The following is a 25569-nucleotide window of genomic DNA, read 5'->3' as shown; positions in this document are numbered from 1 at the left end:
TGTTTGCTATAAATAAATTACACTTGCATTATTACATTAGAAGATCAGTATTATTCGATCGTATTTATTTAATCGATAGCGATTATTGTTAACTCAATGAGAATTCAAGTGGTTCAAAACTTGTTTCGACATAGGTAACAGTATTAAGTCGTTAAGCAGCGATTGGATTAACTGATAATCGCAATCATTGTTTGTTAATGTAGCACGAAATTGTAGCGAGAAACAAGCATGTCACGACGCGGTGTAAATGAAGGCGGAGAGAGTAGCTATTCTCTCCTGTCCATTGAATATTCCTATTGAAACTTTCCGGCGGAATCGCAAAACTTTTGCCTTATCGTTACACTCGAGACGACTGTCGCGCGTGTGTCAGAGCCGAGTATCGTTGTACAAACGGCAAGCGACGTGAAAATTAGATACGATTCAGTCCCGGTAAAGCGCTGCTTTTGTATGTCGTGTATTGTCATAATAGCACGTCGATTCGCGCATGTTCCTACATACATATATGTATGTATGTGCGAAGTGGAACAAGATATCTGCCTTGCCGTATTATGTCTCATTCATGGTACAAAAGTAGCTCTTAAATTTTTCCCGTGTCCTTCCATGCGCTTTCCTCTGCTCGAGAACGGAAATTTCAACTGATAAATAATCCCGGATTCTAAACATATATTCGAATACATGAGTATTTGTACCAATACATATATTACGGGTCAAAAAAGTATTGCATCGTTTATATAGAAACAGGGAAGTCGTACTTTTATAATAACTAAAACATATATAAATATTATCAAATTATATTTTATTACTGTTATTTTATGCTTTAATATCGCAAAAATTAAAAATATATAATTAAAAATTTATAATAAATGTAATAAGAGAAATATTAAATTTTTTATTCTTCTCAAAATAGCCTTTTTATGCTTTTAATATTAAATTAAATAATTTTTTTATAATTATAATATTTAATATAATATTAAATTAAATTAAATATTAAAAAGCATCGTAATAATATATTTCAAACAGTATCTCTCAAAGCAAGTATTATAATATATTAATTAATTTTAAGAATCGAATAACACAGTAATATACACTTTTCATATTTCATGAACATGAGCAAAACAGTTAGGGAAAAAATAAGAAACTTAGTCATTTACTCGTGTTCTCTATATTTTTAAGGGCGATATGATACTTTTGACCGATATTGTATACTTCAATTGCACATTCAGATATCAAATATCTATCTATTTATTTAATAATAATAATTATTATTATGTATTTATTTTTTTATACTATATAATTATTTAGATAATTTTTTTCCTGAATATTTGATAAAAGAGAATGAGTTAATGGGAGTCCATAATTTAAATTTATGTAATACTTAAACTGTTGAAATTTATACATACATGCATATATACATATATTCAATTTTAACTTTCACAATTTTATACTTTTGATGTGTATTGTAATTCCGAATATTTTGAATAAATCATCGTACTTTGAAAATATCTGATATCGAAAACAAAATAAATCGAGAACAAATAAAAAGAGCCGATTATATTTTCGATATGTCAAAGCAGCTTAAACGATTCAAGAAGATAAAGAAACAAAAGTTCCTTCGATTCAGAACGTTGTACAAATTGGGGATATATGAATCGAGCGTACGAATGCGTAGAAAATATCCGCACAATGAAGCAATTAAAGTGGAAAACATAACATTGACGCAGTGAATTTCCGCACTGTACTCGTCGGGTTCGCTATCGTCGTATTTACTCTATCAAGTTTCGCGGCACATCCGCGTTAACTGCATTTTAGTCAACTTCATGGGCCCCGAGTACTTGGTCCACTTCGCTTTAAACCCTTCACACGCCTGTTCGCCTGTCGAGTGAGCAGTGAGTTGTGTCAACGCGTTAATCGAATCTTTAGCGGAGCTTGATTTCGAATGGAACTAAGTGTGCTGCACAAAACGTTTATACTCTAACATTATTCATAATTCTTTCTAGATAGACATTACCATCCACACTTTCCATGCCCTTTATTTTCGAGATACCTTTCAAGATACTGCAATTTATAATGCTTTTTATACATTTTAAAATCGTAAGAACTCGCTTAATTAATTGAAGTATTAGAAATATCACATGTAAGGACAAATAAAAATAATTCTTTGAAGTTTTGTCCTTTTCTAAAAAAAAGTAAGAAAAAGTAATGTTAAGTACGTATACGTCAGTGACAAATATATTAATATTATAAAAAACTATCTCACAAAATAGTGTTATTTATTTTGTAGAAAACAATGCTATTTTAATTTCTAAAAAATTATTATATTAGAAAAAATTATGCAAAACAGTTGTTTTAATTTCCCTTAAAAATAATGATATGACAATTTTGCCAAGTAAGAATAAAAAAATTTTAAATGCAATTTTAAATAGAAACATTTTAATTGGACAATTTTAATTGGACAAACTATTATAAAATAATTGTTTTAATTTCCTATGAAAATAATAATATTAAGAATTAAATATTTATCCAAAAATATCTAAAATTATTCAAATAATTTATCCAAAAATATTTATCCAAAATTAAAAACTGAAAATTAAGATAAAATGAAAGTATAAAAAAATGTTTAATTTAAAAACTTATCTTTGCTAAACTAAATAAGGATAAAGACAAAAACAATTCTTGTAAAATTTCATAATTAAATTTCTTGAACAATATTGCATATTAAGGGTTCATATATATATATATTTGTCTTGCTAAACCTATATTAATCTGATAATATTATAAAAAAATAGTTTATAATACTATGTTATTTTTAGTGGCTTATAATATTATATCATGTATAGTTATACTCTAAAAGTATGACTGTATATTGGATTATAAGATATATATTCTTCGTGATAGAATACACATGCTTTATAAACGTTTATGGGCAAAAGTTCTCCTGCAATGTGCGATTGGTACTACTTTCCCTTAGCACGTGTCGTCTCACATACACACACACACATTCATACACTATTCTAAACTACACCGAACTACTAGTTTCTATTCGCGCCAAGCGGCTCATTGTGCCGTCTGTTGGCGACGTGTAATTCGGTTTTATGGCAACAATTAAAATTCCTAGTGGGACCTGATTCCTCGTTGGGAGTTCAGTTCACCCTACCTTTCACCCCACCTTCGAACAGCAATCCTTGAACACAATGCGATGTGGGGATACGCCTGTTATATTCCTATTAACATTCACTCCGCGTCTGCTTAATCAAATTTCCAAGTGAACCGCGCTACGTTGCAACATGAGGTTTACCTCGAAACTGGTCATCCATAGTTATAGAGCACAACGCACGCGGAATGCATCTTATTGCGTGTTATTTGGTGCACGCGCATTATAATCATGTTTCGATCGCTTTCATTATTACACGCGATATTTCTACGCATAAAGAAATTTATATATGTTAGAAAGAGGGAGAAAGAGAGAGAGAGACAGAGAGATGGCCGAAAGAGAGAGATAGTGCGTCGCTAGCTGCAGATTGCATATCTACTGCGCTTCTAATTATTATGTACATAATTTTGTGATATACTGCGATATTATACGAAAAGAATAGAAGTTTGACCGAAGCAATATATTTTACCCTTCCCTACCCTTCCTGTATTGATAATAAAAAATTGTCGCGGAAAAATATCCTCGACAAAAAAAATGAAAGACATACCGATAGAACATTTTGACATTTTTCTTTTAGATATTCAAGCTTAATTCTATTAATCTGATTATTAAAAAAAAAATCGTGTATCTTTCTACTCGTCCCAGTCATTTGGCATATTTGATTTCTTGTGATGAATTTTGCGAAATCATTTCGACGAATCAATGTATCATTTAGTTGTAATTTATCATATTCATTAAATTTCTTCATTAAATTTATTATAATTGATCTCATTATAATTAAGTAATGGTTTATAAGTTTAATAAGCTTATTAAGAAACAAAAATGTTTGGAAGGAAACGCGGAGAAAAATTGGTGGAGAAATTATTTTTCTCGCATTGCATTGAGTCCTTTGAGCTGTATAACTTTGTACAGGCAGCGTTTTTTCCCACAATCAAACAGAAAACCGTTCCAATTTCAATAGCGTCTAATGAAAAAATATATATGCGTTTGAGTAAAAAAAGTTCCGCAGAAAAACGATTTATATTTTATTTATCTAATATACATACATACCTTTCTAATTAATTTTATAATTAATCTATTTTTGTGTGTATTTCATCGAGACATTCTTTCCTTAAAGTATTTACATAACAAGAGAGGAAAAGAAATATAAACTTACTAGATTGATTAAGTTATATCACGATGATACTTCGAACTTTACAAAAAAAGTTCATGACGTTAATTGTTATGTAACTTTACATAAGATCACCAATCTGTTTTCATCAGAGTCGTGTAAAATTTCATCAAGTTGCTCATCATTTCAGCTCTCGATTCTCATATCAATCGTTACAAGCTTGATCTTAATGAAACTTTACTAGATTGTTACACAGTCTAGTGTTGAATTAATCGTTTTAATGTTTGCTGTGTAGCAGTATACATCTCTGTACTGTTTATCGTGGTCAAGCAGTAATTAAAATGAATACGATCTAATATCATTACATTTAATATTATTAATAAAAATTAATGAAATTATCGATGAAATCCCGATCAATTTTTCTCATCAAATTATTCATTGAATTAAAGATCTCATGAATAATTTACAATAGTAAAACAAAAGAGAATAAAATAGTATATAATGCACTATTTAGCTAAACGCTTCTTTCACCACTATTACATTTTTACTTTGTCATGTGTTTTTTTATCGGAAACATTTTCCTCGAATGTACCGAGAAACTATCTTAATATCTGTCACTTTAGCTCGTTCGCGCAAATGAAAATTAGTCCCATTAATTTTGCGCCGAGGCCGCATTCGCGGCGGTGACCAACGCAATTGTGTCCGATTGTCAATCGGGATTTCATCGCATAATGGCCATCGCGGACAACGACATTTCAATCTGTTCGCGTTTCTCGTGAAAACAAAAAAACCACTCAACAATCATAGCGTAATTTGGCCAATTTAATTATACTACGCGGTCGCCGTCACGACGATTCGCTCGAGTTAAAGCATTTTCATTTGGCGCTCGCGGCAATCAAAGGCGGTCCTCAAACGGCCTCATTAACTTCGCTCCGACTATATTCTACGATTTCGACCGGCGATAAAGTCGTTTATTTTATCTCGATGAAGTTTTAATCTCGGTAGATGAGTTTCAGCTCTCGCGTGCCGATATTCACGAGAGGAAAAGAACGAATGGGAGGGACAGAAGAGGGAGAGAGAGAGAGAGAGAGAGGAAAAGTTTAGCCACGTGCATTAAGAACTCTTGCTATTAAGGATGTCCCTTTCAGATTTCATCTTCAGACAAGACACAACTCTCGACTTTTTGAAAGCGTTCTTACAGACAGACTCGTTTGCGTACAACTATCTCATAATAATATTGCCGGCCATTAAATCGACACTCTTTTACGAAAGCTTACTGCCTGGAATTTACAATTTTCCTCTCACATCGTATGGGACAGAAAATGAAACCGGTTCATTATACAATGAAGCAATTAATTCGTCTGAAATTTTAATATCGATAATCGGGCTTTTATGCCTAGTCCTCATGTATGTACAAAGGGATTAAAATTTATAGCATGCGTGTCTTAGAGGCGAGAAATTTGTAAGGGATTGTAATTTTCGATTTTGTGTAACATTTTGCCCGCAAGAATTAACGATAATAATAAAGGTTAACATTTATCTAGGTTTATCAGATCGACGTGCCGCGATTTCACAGCGAAAATTATACGAAAATGCCGCGAGTTCGCCTTTCCTTTTCCTCCTTTCCTAACATTCAAGATTTTTCCCGACCGCGTTAACGAACTAATTTACCAAGCAATTTGTCTTATCTCGATGAAGTTTTAATCCGGATGACTGCGATAGAAGCTAACCGCTGATGAAAGAGTCACGGGAGAGGAAGAAACCGACAATCATTGTCGACGTTTAATTAATTTTTTTTTTTATGAATTAAATTCTTTTATTATAAATTCTTTTATTATCTCTGCGCTTCCAACGGTCTCCGTCCCTCAGATATCACAAAAATAATAGTGCAACCAACTGAGAAAGCATCGTCGATATACGTAACAACTTATGACATTCAAAAAATGGTCTTGCAACAATTTTCTGGGTACGAAAAATCAACTGAGGTAGATAAATGAGTGCTGTAATATCACATATGTTTTGCACTTGATTAATCTAAATTCACAGAGACAGAATTTATATCTGAATCTATTGGTGAAATTTAGAAAGAAGATCGTTCGATGGCCCATATCTCTTACCCATATTAAGGTTAATCATACTCATTATAAAGTTTGACTGTGGTACACAGAAAAATCGTTTCTTACCAACATCATTCTGCAATATGGAAACTCATTTATTCAAAATGCAGCAATATTCGGAGTCTGAATGTATTAGAAGGCATCAGCTAGAATTTGCTTTTACATACATTTTTACAATTACATGTGTTACAAACAATAGTATCTAGCAGATACAAAAGATAGCGATCAATTTTTATCGCGACATCTGAAAGTCCACCTACACTAGCAAAACATTTTTCCGAGTTTTAGCCTCGTTCATCGCGGCTCAATTTGAACAGTAATCCCTTAATAATAGAGAAAAGGGGAAATGAAGAAGAGAAAGAAAGAGAAAGACGCGAAGGCGAGAGGAATTGCTTCGCGGAACTCTCGTTTCTAACATCGACTTTTGCAGGGGACACCCTAGCTGCGGGATATTCTTCTCTTCCATCACGTCCGTCCGATTACTTACGCCAAGCTCGGCCACCAAGCTCCGCGTGTATCTCCCTCCGGCATTTCCTAATATCTACAACTCTCACTGTCGAAGCACCATACCGTAACGTAAACAAGAACACATTGTGGAGAACGGCCCGCGCGCACTTTCTATCCGGACGGACCCGGATCCGGTGTCCTCGACACGGAAGGATCGCGCGACGACCCGAGAACCGGAAGAACGATCCCCTCGTCGTGGATCCTCGTGGTCCGCGCGATCACACGAATCGCTCCCTTTTTTTCCTGCGCCTCCTGCCGCGTACCCGCGCGAATATCACGCGGCTCTTCCGCGACACTCGTACTTCCGGCCGCCCGCAGCAGCCGTCAGTCGGCCGCGTCGAGGAGACGCGTCTCATAAACGAGGACGGCCGGCATTTGAGCGCGCCCGCCGCCGCGGTTGTGTTGGGCCGATTCGCGGATCCTCGCCGTCGTCGTGTCGGGGGTGGCGAACGCCGGGCCGAGGGGTTGGAGAGCTCTGCCGGTGGTGCCGTCGCGTGGACACCGAGCAAACTAACCGGAGCGCGATCCGAACGAGGACGACGATGCCGGGGTGCCAACCCCCCAGTCGCGTCGCCGACGCCGACGCCGATGCCGAGTGGGGGCTGCTGTCTGTTGCCGCGGCGCCGCCGCCGCCGCCGCCGCAGCTGCTCTACCCGCCCCCACCTCCCTCCGCAGAGATGAATAAATAAGGGATGCGTGGATGACGTCGTTCATTCTCGACGGATGATTGCGTGAATGGTCCCTCGGTATCCTTCAGTGTTTCCGAAACACGTGGGGAATCTCGCGAATAATCTTGAATCTCGCGTTTGATTTTAATCCTTTGTTCCTTATCTGCATTTCGTATTCCCGAAATAACTTTCTTCCCTTACATTATCGGAATTTTTATAAACATATTGATGAATGCTCTAATTTAATATAAAATTCATTATTTTATTAATTGTAAGATTTGTCAAGAATATCTATGTCAGTCCTATAATTACTCTAATCACATTGGAAATGTGTAAAATATTTTTGACATGAAAATAATTCTGCAGATAATTGAGATTAGTATTTTTATTTTTTACAAATATATGTACAGACATTTCAATCTTGACAAAGGATCAAAACAAATTTTAATTAAAATTAACACAAATTACAACGGTCCAAATAATAAATCAATAATAATAATAGGTGCTTTCCATTTACATCAAAACTCAGATAAATCTCACTTCTGTCTTTCTTTAACATGAATGTTGAAGAAAGACAGAAGTGAGATTTATCTGAGTTTTGATGTAAATGGAAAGCACCTAATAAGGTAGGCTTATTCAAGACCAGGAAAAGCACAGGTGGTATTGCATGACAAATAATTCTATATTTAAAAAACAAATTCTAAAAATACATCAAACGGTTCGACCCTTTCGGATCCTCCTCAGTGTGACATAATAATTTAATATAAAAGAAATACAAAAATAAATAGATGAAAAATATGGAATACTGTACAGGTCGAAAGATAAAATTGTATAAATAAACAACTATATCACGGTCAAGTCAGGTCACGGTCATTTCAATCTTGGTTTTGGAAAATACAAACGCTTAAAAGTAAATTCGTTTGATATAAATAAAATAATAAATATATATATATATATATATATATATATATATATAAAGTAATATCTGTTAATAATACTGATGTAAATAAAATAATAACTGTTGTTTTTCACTCCCTCTCTTCTATTGTATTAACAGAGTTTTAACCATTAGAAAAGAAAATTTGAATATTTTATTTGTATAATTCTGAAATAATATTTCAAAGTATATTTTCTTTCTCTTTTAAAAAATATAACTCCTGAAATTAAATAAAATATATATACGTGTCAGAATATATGTGTGTTTAAGCTAAGTGTTTAATAGGAATTTTAATTAAGAAAATATATAGTGAACTCATAAGTAATAAAAAAGAGTGCTTGTCTCTTGGATCGAGTTAGCGTAATAGCACCTTGTGTTGCAGCTTAATGGTTGATTAGCGGAGCTTTACTTCGCGTGTCTAAAGTTGAAGATAATCGGCAAGCCGCTCGCTTCATTTGTTAGGATATTCGTTTCAATACCTTGTTCCAATTTTGTTTCGAGCGTAATTATTATATCGAATAGGAAGTTGGCAATTTTCCTCTGTTTTTCTAACGGAAGCTAAGAGGCTTCTCTCTCAGAAACGTAAATAGATACGCGCGGATAGCCTTTTCTTTCTCCTTGATAATGAAGAGCAGAGGCTCTCAAAGCATAAAAGACACTCGAGCGAAAATACCGCCAAACACTGATCGATGCGAACAACGTGTCGTGAAAGAAAACCGGAAGCGGGTCAAGCGTGAGATTCGGCACGGGTATCATTCCGCGCGTTAGCTCTGCAGAGTTTTTCATAAATAAATATGAGATGATTATCTCACTTATGCAGCGTGCACTAAAGCTACATACCATCTCAACGCGCTCTAAAAGGTCGGTGACAGAGGATTTTCATATTCCGTCATCACGTAAAGATAAGAGAATCTAACGCACTGCACATATATACATATAGTCGTCTCTATTTTCTTGAAAATAACATTCGCTGTGTCTTTTAATTTGCAGCGACGAGTAAAGCGTATTTCATTCTTTGGAAGAAGTTTTTCTTTCTTCGGAAAAGAGAAAAAGATGAGGAATTCCTTTCTCTCTCTCTCTTTCTTTCTTTTTATCTTTCATCGTGGATCTAATATTCATATTTTTCTTAAAGTCCAGCTTCCGACAGGAGACCACACAATTAGTGGAGCGGCTTCCCTGTTAATTGAATTCTACGAATTGTGGTATCGAAGCATTCCGGGAATTCCGCAAATGCGTTTATGCGGATACGAAAATTCGCGCGTGTTACGAAACGGACAATGAACAGCAGTCAACAACACGTTGGCTTTTTCTTCCCCTCCCTCTCTTCCGAAACTTCAAAAAAAAAAAGAAAAAAAAACACATGCGTTTGGTTGTTAGGTTGACCTGTTTTCTAAATAAATATGTATGACGAACACGCTCGGTGAACTATGACATGACCGGTAAGAGTAATATATGGTTTCAATTCGGATGATTGATTCGGCAATGCGAGAGTTGAATAAACCCCGAACCCTCGATTTTTCTCTGCGGCATAACAAAGTGGTTTAAGCGCAACGTTTAATCGAAACAAAGGAAATATCATAATGTTTACGGGAATCGGATTGTAACGGTTATTGCAAAATGTTGGACAGTTCGTGAGAGAAGCATATCGGGATACCACACAATATTTTTTTAGGAAAAACTTGCTTGATGCTATCACGCGGTAAATCCAATTTTTATTTCGTCTCCGCGCTTGAGAATTTTTGAGTATTGTTACAATCGTTGCACAATATTATGTTGCAATTGATTTCAAAGTTGTTTACTCTTCGTAAGATTGCGAGATAGAAAGACTAGTCTTGATATCGTCTTGTCTTAGAATTTGAGCTCAAGACAAGATTTTTAATTAATTATCAAAATAATATCAAGACTATAATTTTCAAGCTTGTAGTCTCGTCAAGATTAATTATATTAGACTATAATTTTCAAGCTTGTAGTCTCGCCAATATTAATTTAAAAAAAAAACCTAAACGTATATTTGTAAATTAAATATATAGAGAAAAAAATACGGATTTATATTAATATGGAAAAAATTTTATTTAATATAAATAAAAACATTTGTATTAGCAAATTTAGAAACAATTAATACAATAAATAATATAAAATTTTACGCAATTATATAGTTACACAAAATTTTGCGTACAGCACATGTACGTGATTTTCTGATTGTACCTGTGTGAGGTGTGTTTGCATTTTGGTGTCACTATGCAATTGCAATCGTTTTTTCGTAAAAAAACAACAAATATATATGTTGTATGAGTAGTTCGGAAACGAAGTGATGCAAGTCCAAACTCGATTTCTAGTTGTTACTAGATTTGAGATGCAGCCAATGTGATCTAATATCAATCACATTGAAATCGCCTGTTTTCAATTCAATTTCAAATCTGCTCAGTTAAATCATTTTTACAATCATTTAATATTAAATAAAACTTATTAATAAAATTGAGAACAAAATAATACAAGATGAGATTTTGTTACAAAGATTCACTCAAGATTAAGACAAGATTTAAATTTTCGAAAATTTTCAATATCAATATAATATTTTTATAAATATTGCCTTTTTTATCTTGAGTTTTGTGCAATCCTAATTCTTTGTGTGTTGGATGTTTTGTCATATTTAAAATCGTTTACACACGCTAAGTGGTTTTATTGTAGTCTAATTCTGTTCGAATGCGTAACTTCATGCGTGGCACTATTTGTTCGATAAACTAATTTTATTGATTTGATGAATTAAGAGAGTTTTCCACGTGAATGTATAATCATTTTTAACTTTTGCATTTTTTATCTCTCTTTCTGTACTTTAATTTCATTAAATATGGAATAAAAATTCTGAAGTATTCTAAATTGAACTTGAGTGAATGCATTATAATTTAATTGCGTTTATATTACAAGCTTTTGAGCTATATATTACAAGCTTTACAAACTTTTTTATATATTACAAGTTTATGAAGAGCCTTCCATTATTTGCCATTTATAATTTAAAAATTTAAAAAAAAATCGACGATAAATTACTTAAAGAATACATAATTGAAATTAATACAAGACGGCTATATAAGACTACGTGTGACGATATCCTTGGAAAATATTCGCTTACCGTTCTCTGCGTAAGCATTCGTAGAGACACATTTAACAATTATGTTAATATTCACACGAAAGCAAGAGCTCGTTAAATTGAGAAGACGAACAGCAATTATGTTATAGTTGCCAACAACGTTTCTAACGCACAAATAATTTCTTGTTTGACGAAGTGGTCTCTTCTTAGTTTTCTCTCTGTCTTTCTTTGACTTATCTCCCTCTCTCTTGTCTGCTATTCTCTTTCAGAATGACTTATAAAATAGAATTCCCACTCTTATTAAAATTACTACTAAATATTTTACTGCTCTCTTTCATGTCTTTTTATAAAATTATGGTTCCTAAAATTCTTCCTTGTCTCTCGGTACGCATTGTTAACAATTAATTAAGGACATGATGAAAATAATTAGTTTTTTCTTTATATATCTTAATAACATGAATTATGTGATTGTTAACAATCTTTTAACATGCTTTTGCTTATTCATATAATTTTCTTTCTTATCCATATCATATATTACGCTTTAGGGGACTGGATCTAATAATTATCTATTTATCTATGTTTCTATTTTTTTTCTTCCTGTCATCCAAGTTCATTGTGATGTCGCTATTAATTTCCATCTGTGAAACAATTTTTATGCTGCGAAAAAAGGATGCTTATCAACGAATTAATAGCAATCATTTACAAGATGGAGTAATTCAGATGAGAAATTACTCCGTGCGCTTGCGAGAGAGATAAGAGCAAGAGGAGATTGATGTTTATCCCACCCCCCCATTTGGGATTGTAATCCGTTAATAAAATTGATTCTTTAACATTATATGATTTTATATTGTTAGCAATTCTTCAATATATTTTTTTATATAATTTTCCTTATTTATATAATTTTCCTGCTTGTTACTATTTTATATCATATATTACGCTTGAGAAGATTAGACCTTAGAACGATAATAAATTTTCGACATATTTATCTTTCTCTCTTTTCCTCTCTGTTATCTCATTCGATAAATTCATTGCGATGTCACTATTAATGTCCATTTGTGAAACAATTTTTCCGTTGCGAAAAAACGACGCTTATCAACGAATTAATAGCAATCATTTACAAGATTGAGTAATTCAGATGAGAAATTACTCCGTGCGTTTGCGAGAGAGATAAAGGGAGCAAGAGCGAGAGGAGATCGATGTTTATCCCGCCCACCTGGAATTGTAACCCGTTCGCGAGGGTGTGAAGGTTGCAATGGAGGCTCATCGTTGCTCGTTAGACACTCGGTCGTGCGTGACGATCATTTCCGTCACACACATGAGCACGTTCAAACGTTCGCTCGAGCGATTCGTTTCCCCGCGTCCCAGATTTTCCCGAGGATTCCCAGGCAGAGGTGCACGATTTTGTTCCAAGTAATTCCACGCTCGCGAAAAATTGCGACTACTTTCCGGTAACGCGTGTGCCCGTGCGAGTTTATTCGTTTCAAGTTTAATGAGAGTTCAGGGTGTAACTGCGCATCCGTTGAAACAAACGTTATTGTTTGATAAAATGAGCGAGACTACGTTTGTCAAGTGTAGCGCGTTAAAATTTCTTTCACTGTAAATCTATTAAACGGTAGTTCTAATGATTCACGTGTCATTATTTTCTTCTCGATTTTGCTCTCTAATTCACTAGTGTTTTTAAGAAAATTCGTACTTTACGCGTATGTGTATGTATTTTTTTGAAATTGCTCTTAATGTTAAAGAATCAATAATATATATAACATATAAAACAATTGTTTAAAATAATATATATTTAATATATTTTACATATAATATAATTTAAGATATATAATTATTACTATTAACATATTAAAACAATTGTTTAAAATTGCACAGGGCTCAAGATAAGATAAATTCGTAAAATATTGATATTGGCAATTTTCAAAAATTTAAATTTTGTTTTGATCTTAATAAATTCTTTAAAAAATCTTGTTTTGTGTGTGTATTGTCTTGTCTCGATTTTATTAACAATTTTTATTTCATATTAAACAATTGTTTAAAATAATATATATAACATATAAAACAATTGTTTAAAATAATATATATTTAATATATTTTATATATAATATAATTTAAGATATATAATTATTACTATTATGTCATTTACTTTAAAAAAAACATTATATATACATATATATATTGTGTATGTACATGTGCTGTATGTAAAGTTTTGTACAGCCAAATAATTGTGTAAATTTTATATTGTTTATTTTATTTATTATCTTAATTGTTTCGAAAAATTTGCTAATATAAATATTTTTATTTATTAAATAAATTTTTTTAAATTTGCATATAATGTAATGATTTTTTTTCTCATCTAATTTACAAATATACATATTTCAGCCTTTTTGATACATCAATAATCTTCACAAGATTAATAATCTCTTGACAATCTCAGTCTTGATAATTAATTAAAAATCTTGTCTTGATTTTGTCTCGAATTTCGAGACAAGACAATATCAATCTTAGCGTTAGTTTTGGTGTCTCGTGCAACCCTAGTATTTATTGTACAGTCGGAAACGACAATTTTTTTTAAAAAAAACGAAATCCGTGATAAGCGCGGAATGTTTTTCATCGCGAGATTGCATTAACAAATTGCGGACAGATTGAGATAGGAGGCGATAATCTTTATAATCTTCGGAAGCGAATTGATTTTCGAGGAGATGATGCTCGGTAATAGTATATCGTGTTTCCGCTTACTATTCGCTTATTGCTTCTCCACGATAACGAAATCTCCATCGTTCGAGTATATCGAAGATAAAGCTATGCGCGAAACACTCGATAACGCGGTGTAACTAGAAATTGAAATTTCCTGCTGGGCTAAATTGCTCCGTATATCCTAAGAGTTTGCTGACCTCGTTACACGCTTGTTCGTGCGTGGCCGATTACTTTCGTTGTTACGCAAGAATACATTTTTCGTTGCAAGTATATACGCTATAAAATATAAATAATAAGCGCTTTCTCGAATTCAAAAACTGTATATTCGGCGTAGCGTACAAATCAACAGTGATCGCTTTTATTCAGAAAACTATTCGCTGCTATCGACTTCATTTCATCATTGATTTTATGATGTGATTCTTCTCTTCAAATTTCGCCCTTCTTTTTTAGAGATATCACCATTATTTTCTATCTCAACGTTTACATTCTTGTTATTTAAAAATTCTAGCAAATATATTTCATAAAATTACGTCAATTTTATTTTCTAAATCTTCTTCTAATATAAATAAATTAATAAATTATTAATTTATACAAGAGACAAAGATTTCATTGGGAAAATTAGTTTATAATTTTGGCGTGTGTCATTTATTTAAAACTATTAGAAATATAAGATAGTCGAGTTAAAAAATAAGTACACATTCATAAAATTACGTCAATTTTATTTTCTAAATCTTCTTTTAATATAAATAAATTAATAAATTATTAATTTATACAAGAGAGAAAGATTTCATTGGGAAAATTAGTTTATAATTTTGGCGTGTGTCATTTATTTAAAACTATTAGAAATATAAGATAGTCGAGTTAAAAAATAAGTACACATTCATAAAATTACGTCAATTTTATTTTCTAAATCTTCTTTTAATATAAATAAATTAATAAATTATTAATTTATACAAGAGAGAAAGATTTCATTGGGAAAATTAGTTTATAATTTTGGCGTGTGTCACATATTCAAAATTATTAGAAAAATATAAGATAGTCGAATTAAAAAATAAGTACACATTCATAGAATTACGTCAATTTTATTTTATAAATCTTCTTTTAATAAAGATAAATTAATAAATTATTAATTTATACAAGAGAGAAAGATTTCATTGGGAAAATTAATTTATAATTTTGGCGTGTGTCACATATTCAAAATTATTAGAAAAATATAAGATAGTCGAGTTAAAAAATAAGTACACAAGCTTCTAGATAAACGTTTCATCACATTTTCTGAGATAAAAAAAACTCAGGGGAATAGAATACTTATATCCAGAAAAAGACACACACACTATATTGTTATGTGAACGTTCAGGCAGCATCTTGCTGATCTCGTCAAGTAGCACCTTGAGGCGAGTTTTTCGCTGGCCGGAAGTATACCGCAATGCGACATACGAGAGGCTTATCTTCCTCGTTACACATTCGTTCGTGCGTAACGATCATCTCCAATCGCGTATGATCACATCCTTGAATCAAACGCTGTCCGGGCTACTCGTTTCGACGGATCAAAGAATGTTCCGGCTCCAGCAATGCGCATTCCGCACTTTGGATGCAATACGTATGCACAAACACAAGTACATCTCTGTACTTCGGATCCTCGACACGCGATTAATCGCGAATGGTTGTTTGCATGTCAAAATTCTCGTTTTTCGCATACAATCGATAATCTGTATTACAATCGTCCTAGAAAAAAAATGTTATCCCTGACTTTTTCAACCTTTTCTACTTCAAATGGACATAACCGTATTGATTAATGACTATAGAATCTAGGACATTCCACAATCATTCATCATCATTTATGTTCTTTTATTCATAAAGCTTTTTAATCAATTTAGAATCAATTTTTTTATTAATAATAAAATCGAGATATCAGCAATTTCCAAGTTATCGATTGAAAAAGAGTTTATTTGCAAGTTAAATTTTCGATGTGGATAAAGAAATAATAATAAAACTACATTTAATAAAATAATAAAACTATAATAAATACTATATTTTACGATAATAAAACTATGTTTTTCAATATATTTTATTACTTTCAAATAAACTTTATTTTAATAAAATTCAATTTCTTTTTACAGAAAGAGTTACAAGGATATACTTGTATGATGTAGAAAATTGGGGAGTTGTAATAAATGATATCTGATGATCTTATATATAATACTTTATCATTATATAATACTTATATGATACAATACACTACCTATCAAAAGTATTGCATTAAATAATATGAAAACAGCGAAGTCATTACTTCAATGAACAAAAACATATATGAACATTATCAAATTATATTTTATTACCATGCTCTAATATCGTAAAATTTAAAAATTATAACAAATAATAACAGAAATATTAAATATTTAGTTTTTCAAAATAGTCTTCCTTTGCTTTCAATACTGTCGCACATATTCTTGTCACTCTTGACAGTTTTTTTAAAGTTATTACTGATATTTGATTGCAGCATATTTGTCAATACTCCTATAATTGTTGAGGAAGATTGTAGAAAAGAGAAATAGATAATACATTTATCTAACGTATATTGTTGACTTATAAAAACCATTTATATCAAACGCGACTGTATTAAAAAGAATCGGTAAAAACGCATCTTAAATAGTATAATAATACAAATATTATAACTAAATTGTATATTAATTGATTTTAGAAACTGAGTAATAGATAATACACACTTTTTATATTTTACCATGAACATGAACAAAACACTAAAAAAAAAAATAAAATATTTAATCTCAGTTAGTTGTGTTTTCTGTATTTTTTTTGAGGATGCAATACTTTCGACCGGTACTGTAAATCTCGTTGAAAAGAAGCAGCTACAATATTCCGTAATACACGTTGCGAGGAGATATAATTGGTGACAAATCGTCGTATTTGTGTTTTCCTTATATTTATACAAAGCCAAATAGCCGCGGACGAGTGTAGCTTGTGAGTGAGCGCGCTTTCAAAGGGACAATTCTCAATGGCTGTTTTGCAACCGAACTATTGTACGAAATGACAAACCGCGCTCGTCCATCGGACCGTCTCTCGACAAGAATGATGAAAGTGGCAAGGGACGAACGAAAAACGAGAAGGGTGGCCCTCGAATTGGCCGCGAAATCGATGCAACCGACCCCGCGAATGCAAATGCAAAATAGCGGCTGACCCATTTTTTTTCGCGCTTATCGACGCCACACTGTCTCCATCCGACTTTTCTCTCGCCTTCACGTGACTCGCCATCAATCTCCGCGCTCATCCCGTCCTCCGTCTCCTACTTCCCACTGTTACACGCGGACCGATAAACTAATTTCGTCCGGAAAAAGCAGCTCGGGCTCGTGGCACTTCCCCGAATCCGCTCTCTCCGAAAAATCCGTGCGCAATCCGGTACCGGAAATCTCATCCCCCACACGTTTTTTTCCATTTCTCCTCGCATGAACATGTCGCCGCGTTTCGCCATTCGCATTTCTATTTTCCGTCCGCGACAGACAAGACAGCGCCGACGCTCGTTAGGATCAAATTACGATTTGAACTGAAGCCGTGAGATCGTTTGCGCCGAAAATTTGGGACGAATAATAATTCCGAGATGGACAAAGCGCGTATTTTCATGTTAAACCAGTAATGGCGGCACACATATCAAGAATTCGATATTGTCGAGCTCCTGTCAACCGCATTCTAGAATCCTTCGATGTTTAATCTATAAACACTGGCTTGCATTTTACAGCATTTATCTATCAATTTTCATATATTTTTTATATTTTTGTTGTTTCAATCATGGTCATATTTCAAATATAAACTATTGAGAATAATTTAAATAGTTTTATTTTCTAAATAAAATATTATTTGAAATTTCATAAATATTTTCTGTGAGGATAATAAACAAGAAAATATTTATATAAAATGTGTAATATTTTTATTTTTTATTTCAAATATTATTTCCTGTCTACTTTTTTCAAAGCCAGTTGTGCAAATAAATTATTCAATCTCTCTAATATAATCCTAAATTTAAACTAATGATTTTGTGAAAGCTGATTATTTCAGTCATTAAATATTTAATCAAGGTCGTATCTGAGATATTCTGTTTAGCTATAAAAGGATCCGCGCAGAGAAACGTTTAACGTGTATTAAATTATGCTAAAATTATACGCGATCCTATAAAATACAGTACTAGTTAAATGTATTACATAAAAAATCATTTTCAAAAAATACAAAAAGCGTAAGTAACTAATTAAGTTTTTTATTTTTTTCTTATTTTCTTCCTTATTTTTTATTTTTTTTCCCTTCGCTGTTTTGCTCATGTTCATAAAATATGAAAAGTGTATTATCTATTATTCTTCTTCTAAAAAATTCTTAATTGATATACAATTATTATATAATATCCGTTTTAGTACTGTTTAAAATTGTAGTATATCAATGCTTTTTAATAGTCACGCTAGTTATAAAAGATTTCTACATGTCAACAATAACATACGTTACGTATATTACTTATTTCTTCTCTCTGTAATTTCTCTTAACTGTGAAAATATTTGCAAACATACTGAAATCAAATATCACAGTAACAAATTTAAAAAATTTGTTAAGAATACCAAGAGTATGTACGATAGTGAAAGCAAAGAAAGATTATTTTGAGAAGAATAAAAAATTTATTAAATTTAACTATTTCTGTCATTATTTGTTATAATTTTTACTTTTTATTTCTGTCATTATTTATTATAATTTTTAATTTAATATAATAAATTATTATAATTTTTTAATTTTTACGATATTAAATCATAAAATAATAATGATAAAATATAATTTGGCATAATATTTTACAACACTATTTATACCTTTTTGTTAAGTAACGATTAAAGTAACGACTTTTCTATTCCTATAAATGATGCAATACTTTTGATCGGTAGTGTATATCCGAATTAAGATTTCTAAATTCAGAGATCCAGAAACGATAACACAAGAGGGGGAGGACATAGAACTCGTATTTAGAAATGTGAGTTTCCCATCGGAACTCGGATCCTATCCTTCTAACGGTACGGGATTAGAAACGATACGTGGTGACCTACATTTTCCAGACATACACACATATACACCGTCTTCGTGTCAGGTGAATGTGTTTGCGGTATGAGAGAGCGCATAGTTATGCATAATTCGATATTCTGAGATCCTCGGGATGCCGCGTCGACGGATCGAGCGTATGATTTTCGGATCGCACGATGTCGTCCGATCTCACCGACTCACGGGAACTTACTTGTCCCGGCAAGTCAGGTAATCTGAAATTCTCAGATAACAAGAAGGGGACGTTGCATCATCGTCGATGGCCCTAGGGGTTGCTACAAAAAGCCGAGTTGCGATTTAGTGGTTACTAGGGCTTCGCTTAAAGGAAAACGTATTACTTGACGTTTCTAAGGTCTGACAGACAGGGATGAGCAAGAACTAGATTTGCCATATTTGCAAAAGGCTTTTGGGAACCGGCTACTCTCATAATTCAACGTGTCTTTGATCAATGGATGATATCGTTTATGATATAACGATCGAAGAAAGAGAGAGAGAAAGAGAGACTGTCTTTGTTTGGAGTATGAAAATAATAATTAACCATCTAAAAAAGTTAATTTTAATAAAAATTAAAACACGATTTTCGAAAATTAAAACACGATAATTTGAAAATAAATATTGAATTGATTCTCAATTGATATAATGACAGCCATTTTACAAGCGTTTTTGAAAAATAGTATTCGATATCTTATTAAAAAAGAAATATTTTTAACTCCAATAATATGTGGATCTTATGTATGATAAAATATGCAGAATATACTATTTTGAAATATCTCTTATTGGTAAAATAATTTTCACAAATTTGCAATATTGTTTTAATCAATATTACATATCAGTTATAAATATTTATGTAAATTAACAATATGTTGATTAAATTAGTAAAAAATAATCTATTAATTTAAAAGAGCAATTTATCGGGTGAAACAAATGACAAATGTTATATAATAAATTTATTAAATTTCTACTAGAAATTATTATTTTTTATTTGAAGTCGATTCAAAAATAATTCTTTTGTATGAGAGGGATATGGTTACTTATTCGTAGTAATTACATCGCATTGTGGATATGATTACTTATTCGTAGTAATTACATCGCATTGTGTATAATGAGAGATACATTTTACGCCATAATATTATTTTTATCCTCATGATTCTTTCTTGTTGACCTCACGAGCTCTTTCTTCTCAACAATCCTATTACGACCGTCACGATGTAAAACATCCGCGCGGGCTACGTTTATATTTTCCTTAATTTATTTTCCGTGACGTGATTAAAATAGCGGGTCAGAAAAAAAATTTTTGGAACAAACGGTGACAATTAATCTGTAGTTTAATCCAAAGTCTTATTCAAGATAATACAAAGCACACGAGAGACAGTAAATGGCGAACGCGAAATCTTTTATTCGGCTATTATTCGCCACTGGGTGTGCAGAAATCTGAATCTAAAGCTTTCGCAAATGAATCTGAATAATAAATAATGCGAAGATTATACATATACGCGCGCGCGCGTATACCGAATTAATATATAATAGTAGCTAGCATAATTAGTTCCCGACATGCTGTTATAACGTGTCTATGGGCAAATATCGGCGGCTAGATATATTATATTGATAAATTTCGAGCACGTTTCACAAAGATGTTCACGCTTTATCGTCTGACTAACATTAATAATACCTGTTTCTCCATTTGTTCTACGAATAGTTTAATATCTTTTGTAGAGAGAGAGAGAGAGAGAGAGCGAGAGACAGAGAGACAGAGAGAGAGAGAGAGATATCTTGATGTATCTTTAAAGTAAAACTCTCGAATTTATTTTCGCTAAATATATGGAATGTGTAATACATTTTATACAGAGAGGTTGAACTCTGTATTGGATTCTACATTAAATGATGTATTGATGTATTTCTCGAAAACTAAAGTTTTCATCGAAAAATATTTCAAAATATTTTCAATTATTAATTTTACAAAAATTCTGTGATTTAAAAAAAAAATATATAAAATAGTGCTATTGGTTTAATTTTGGATGAAAGTATTGAGATTATTTCATTTCTTTAAATGAAATTATATTTTAACTTATTTAAATCGATTCCATGCAATATTCAGCGTAAAAAATGATAAGAGGATGACTATAAATTAATTTACAGAGATTATATATACATAACTATTATATTTCATAATTTATGTAAAATTATGTCAAATATATAACCTCCTAAATTATTCAATTTTTGGTGGTCCCATTCTTTTAACTTTCTACGCTTAATATCAGGAAGAATCAATTTATATAAAAAAAATTAGGATGATTACATTTAAAACAATGAAGATGATTTTGAAATAATCTCGCGATCTTCATCGAAGATGATCATCATTTACTATCTTATAACTCCCTCGAAATTACAAAACTTTCGAACTTTTCGATGGAAGTCTTGGTTTTCGAAAAAATATCAATGCGTTATTTAAAATAAGCCACTCTATATAAGACACGTTAAAAAGGATTGCGTAACGCATGCATTTGCCTTGCATCTGAAAAAGGAGCGCGACGAAAATTTACATGTAAAAAAGCAGCACGTTTTTGCGCTCTCTTTCTCTCTCTCTCTCTTCCTTTTTCCTCGTTACAACGTTAACACGCGAGTCACGCGAAAATTGAACGAGAAAGTATGAACTGGGAAACGCGCCATAAATCCTCGTGGTCTCTTACCGTACGTTTGTCTTCGGATGTAGCTTGGGATACGCGACGAGGGCTACGCGCGGAGCTTCGTGTCGTCTTGTCGAGGTTTTCAGGTGTTGCTCACGTAGCACCGTTACGAAGTGCGGCGGGATAAAAGCCCAAGTCCCCTTACTTCACCATCCCTCGCTCTCTCCATCCTCGACTATCCTCGGGAACCCTCACGCGGACACTTTAGCGCGCGACACTTGTTTGCTTCTCCGAGCAGAGCAGAACGGGTATTTTTCCCCATCTGCTTCTCTCTCTCTCTCTTTCTCTCTCTCTGTATCCATTTGTCCCATAGACAGACGGTATAGATACAGGTGCGATCGAGGGTAAGCGAGATGCATGCCGGACAACGCGACGGTTCGATTGGAAACGAAAGTAACGAGAACAAATCCGATCGGCTTTATCGGTGCGACTGCAAAGTGCAACTCGGACAGGTGCATCGGATGCGGTCCGATGTGAAATGTGATTCGATGCTAACGCGACCATTTCGCACGTGGCGTTACGTGACGGAATTCCCAAATCCGCTTGCCCTGCGGTCGTGTAGTCGGCGAGATGTTTGTCGGAGACTCGCGCGCGTTAAGATGCGAGTTTCGCGGATTGCTCCGAGCAATCGTCGTTGGAATTCGTGATTGTATAACGTTTGAGCGAATATCGAAACTTTGAGAACGGTCGAATGCGATCGTTTACATTTGCATTTTTATCGATTATAAACAATATTTATTGATATTGTAAAAACTGATAATAAAATTGTTGCGGTATTTTATCTGCGTAATTTGTATAAAATGTGATATTTAATTTATGCATAAAAAAATATTATAGCTTTCTTTAACAACAGAAGTATTTTATCTGCGTAATTTGTACAAAATGTGATATTTAATTTATACATAAAAAATATTATAGCTTTCTTTAACAACAATAATATGATAAAAATTTCTTTTTTTATTACATTTAAATCTTTCTAACAATTTTTAAAAATTTGCTTACTAATACTTGCGTACATTCTATCAATACATTTCTATTTACATGCTTGGAAGACTTTGACCATCCCAAAATTAAACATCATGATCCAAGAATGATAAGCGTCTGCCTGTACGCAGACCGGCTGATCAAATATGGGTCCTTCTACTTAAAGATAGAAGGTACGATGCAGGAAAATTTCCCGTTAGTTATGATAATATTTAACGACTTTATATCGTTTGCGACGAAAACACTATTAATGAAGCTTAATAATGATGTTTGAGCAATTTTTGGGTAAACTGTATTATCAGGCAAAGCATAGATATTATCACGTAAAAAAAATAATAAATTAAAAATTATTTATATAACATAATAAGAAAACATGTATATATAATTAATCCGGTTAAACTTAGCCATCACGAGATTAAACTCTATCGACTAACCAACAGTCAATTTATTGAAAGATAAGATCTATATCAGCTGAAATCTTCCATAGAAAGGATCGACTAAGATTCTCGACGCAAAATTAACGTTCAGAGTATACGATATCGGCCCCGATAGTTTCATATACCATCCTTGTTTTGATAATCCCGTCCAATCGGAATGCATTAAACATGCGAGCTTTGATGCACTGCTAAGGAAAAAGGATCTATACGACTATACAAAGGAATTGCGATCGTTTGGATCGCCTTGGAACTAATCTCGTGGCGTGCAGAACTCCGTTGCGGAAGAACGGAGTCAAAGCTCACAAGGGACAGCATGAGAAAATGATGAGAAAAAAAGGAGAAAGAGAGAAAGAGAATGTGAAAGATTTATGCAATGTTTTCGCCAAAAATAATATAACCGAAAATATATTATCGAGATATACACATAAAATTCAAATAAATCAAACAAGACAGAATAAGACGACAAAGTATGTTCCTATTAATCTATGTGTAATAGTTGTATATTTGTTGATATTACCATAAAGGTTTTTTTCAATAATCGAAAATAGATAATTTAAAATAAAATTATAAATAAATAATCTTTAAAAAATGTTTTTTCCTTTTTATTTTTCTCGAAATATTAATAAACATATATTATTTGCAAAAAATATATATTAAAGTATAATTATACATATATATATATATATATATATATATATATATATATAATATAAATAATATTGAGATATAAAAGTATATTATATATTTGCTTAAAATGATTCTTCTTAAATTTATTGTACAACAAGAAGGCAAAGTATAGCTCCTATAGAAGTATTATTGTTGAAATGCTCAAATACAAATCGTTTTTCGATATTGCATCGGGATGCATGTAATAACTAGGTACGAAAGAAATACGGTTTGTCTCGAATTATTGCGCATTACTCGAAAGAATTGTCTGTGAAGTATTTTTATAATTCACAATGCATTGTAAGAGAGCCGATTGAAAGATGACGATCTTATAGGCGAATATGGAACAAGATTTAAGAATTAAATTATAATTGCAGGTGCGTAATGCAATTCGCGATAATTATATTATAAATCGCGGTCGCAATATACATTTCATGCATCATCGATTTACGTAGGATATTGTTCTGAAATTGTAACGATTTTACCAATAATTACAAACGGAACGCTCTTCATTAACGCAAATTGGTGCTGATTTTATCGTTCGATATCCAGCGGATTGTACAATCGCAATTAAAATTTCGAAACTCCTGTTGTGGATTAAGTTAAATTTATGCAAGATGCCGAAATTATAATAGCATTATTCTTTGAGAAATGATCTTTTTAGTGAAAAAGTATAGGATAGGAAAATAATATGCCTCTCAATAATAAAATATAGTCACAAATATAGTCACGTGAGATTACATGACGTGAATATCTGTCTCATGGAACATACATATATCTAATTTAATCGATCTATAGAATAACTCGAGAGGATTCAAGATGAGAAGTCCTTAGTCCTAGCACCTTCTTTGTGGCACTTTGGGGAGATGCGCGAATATATAACGGGAACGAAAAAAAGCATTGCGCAAAGTAGAGTAGATCGATCTTTCTTCCTTATCTGTAAAACATTATCATTTATTAATGGCTTTTGCTCAAATAATCTTTAGATGATTATATTGGTTAGTTGTTTTTATGAAAAAATATGTAGCTAAAAAATTCATATATTTTTTTTAAATAACTGTTTTCTTTATATGAATTAATTCCTCCCATTATTTATACACTAAAGTATTGGGGTAAGATAATCGAAAAATGAATATTGTACGAGATATTTCATTATTTCATGTAATATATATATATATAATCTCATAAATTATTCAATTTTTAATCATTCTACTTAAGAGTAGAATGATTAAAAATTGAATAATTTATGAGATAAAAATATAAGTATTTTTAACGCCAAATATTACGAGGAATTGAATTATATAAACAAATTAAGATAATTCTACTTAAAAAAATAAATTATATAAATTATATAAATAAATTATATAAACTTAAAAACCATAAATTATTATATATAAACAAATTAAGGTAGTTTTATTTAAAAAAAAAATAAAGATAACCTTGAAA

General features: G+C 32.2%; 1 protein-coding gene across 6 annotated transcripts in view; it reads right to left on the bottom strand.

The window, feature by feature from the left end:
• Mp (collagen XV/XVIII-type protein multiplexin) overlaps positions 1-25569 on the bottom strand; it is a 288473-nt gene that overhangs the window by 134035 nt on the left and 128869 nt on the right. The window contains exon 1 of one of the 6 annotated variants that reach the window (XM_083092199.1): positions 6867-7354. The exons of the other annotated variants lie outside the window; for them this stretch is intronic. The gene's annotated coding sequence lies outside the window, so the exon portion shown is untranslated. Of the gene's footprint in view, positions 1-6866; positions 7355-25569 lie in introns of those variants that run through there. 6 annotated transcript variants of the gene reach the window in all.

This window comes from Camponotus vicinus, unplaced genomic scaffold (assembly GCF_025532165.1).
Source record: "Camponotus vicinus isolate PSW18456_S1 unplaced genomic scaffold, iyCamVici1.0 SCAF_2, whole genome shotgun sequence".
Lineage (NCBI taxonomy): Eukaryota > Metazoa > Arthropoda > Insecta > Hymenoptera > Formicidae > Camponotus > Camponotus vicinus.
This window is presented reverse-complemented; position numbering and strand designations above follow the sequence as displayed.